The sequence below is a fragment of the Anarrhichthys ocellatus genome, unplaced genomic scaffold, assembly GCF_004355925.1.
Source record: "Anarrhichthys ocellatus isolate YVR2014 unplaced genomic scaffold, GSC_Weel_1.0 scaffold6254, whole genome shotgun sequence".
In the NCBI taxonomy this organism is placed as follows: domain Eukaryota; kingdom Metazoa; phylum Chordata; class Actinopteri; order Perciformes; family Anarhichadidae; genus Anarrhichthys; species Anarrhichthys ocellatus.
This window is the reverse complement of record NW_022286228.1, coordinates 1-1,189: the sequence shown is the minus strand read 5'-3', so window position 1 is coordinate 1,189 and position 1,189 is coordinate 1. Positions and strand designations below refer to the sequence as shown.

The 1,189-nt window shown below is 47.8% G+C and overlaps 1 pseudogene; it reads left to right on the top strand.

The window, feature by feature from the left end:
* Positions 1-305: 305 nt before the first annotated feature.
* Positions 306-853, top strand: LOC116380157 (zinc finger and BTB domain-containing protein 11-like; annotated as a pseudogene).
* The last annotated feature ends 336 nt before the right edge of the window (positions 854-1,189 follow it).

Genomic DNA, 1,189 nt, shown 5'->3' with positions numbered 1-1,189 from the left:
GAAAATAAAATAAAAGATAAACAAAACAAGAATGTCCTACAATAAATTAAGATATTAAGTTACAAAAAATATATATATTTATTAGAATAAAAATAAAAAATGTATATAAGAAAAATGGTGAATTAAGATATTAATGTCAATAAAAAATAGATAAGAAACAAAATAATCGTAACGATTAATCAAGATTAAATGATCAATAAAAACAATAAACTTAAATAAGAAATGAATCTGGAGCCTGTTTCCGGCTATAACAAGTTATAAGTTGGCACATTGCGCCCTCTGGTGGCAGACAACGTTAACGACGCACTTCCGCCACTGAGGACGGAACTTCCGGTTGTGCAGCAGCCATTTTGTCTGTTCGGGCAAGTCTACCCTGACGGTTACGAACTGCAGTTCCACCTTCAAAAACAATTTGAAATGTTGTCGTTGGCGTCTTTATTTCACGTTATCTTCCGTCTGCACGCAGTCTATAAATATTAATAAATTATAAATTAAATATAAACGGGTCCTCGAGCCGCAGAGAGCCGCGAGGAGGAGACATGTCGTGTGAGGAGAGCTACTTGGCCATCATTCGCTATCTGACGGATGAACAGGAGCCGTACGCTCCGGGGACGCCCGGGAACACCAAGAGGAAGATCCGGAAGGCGGCCACCTGCTACGTGGTCCGGGACGGGACTCTGTTCTACCAGCGCCGGCTGAAGGGCCACCATGAGTTCACGGAGCTGGAGGTGGTGCTGCAGGACGGCCGGAGGAGGGAGCTCATCAACGAGGCGCACACCGTCACCGAGGGGGGGGGAGCACCTGAACCAGCAGGTCACGTGGGACACCATCTCTCAGAAGTACTGGTGGAGAGGTGAGACATCCGGGTACTGTGGGGGGGCTAAAGGGACTGTGAGACCTGGGGCACTGGGAGGGGGGACCCGGGTCCATGTAGGGTCCATGTAGGGTCCCCCTCCATATTGTCACTGGAGGGGGGGGGTTAAAGGGCGGAGCACCGGTGTAAACATCCGCTGGTATTAGTGAGTCTACGAGACCAGTCACAGCCTACTGAGTGGACTCATTCTTATGTGATGGTCCTGTGGTGGTCTCTGGGTCCTGTGATGGTGCTGTGGTGGTCTCTGGGTCCTGTGGTGGTCCTGTGATGGTCTCATGGTCCTGTGGTGGTCTCTAAAATATAAATACTTTATCT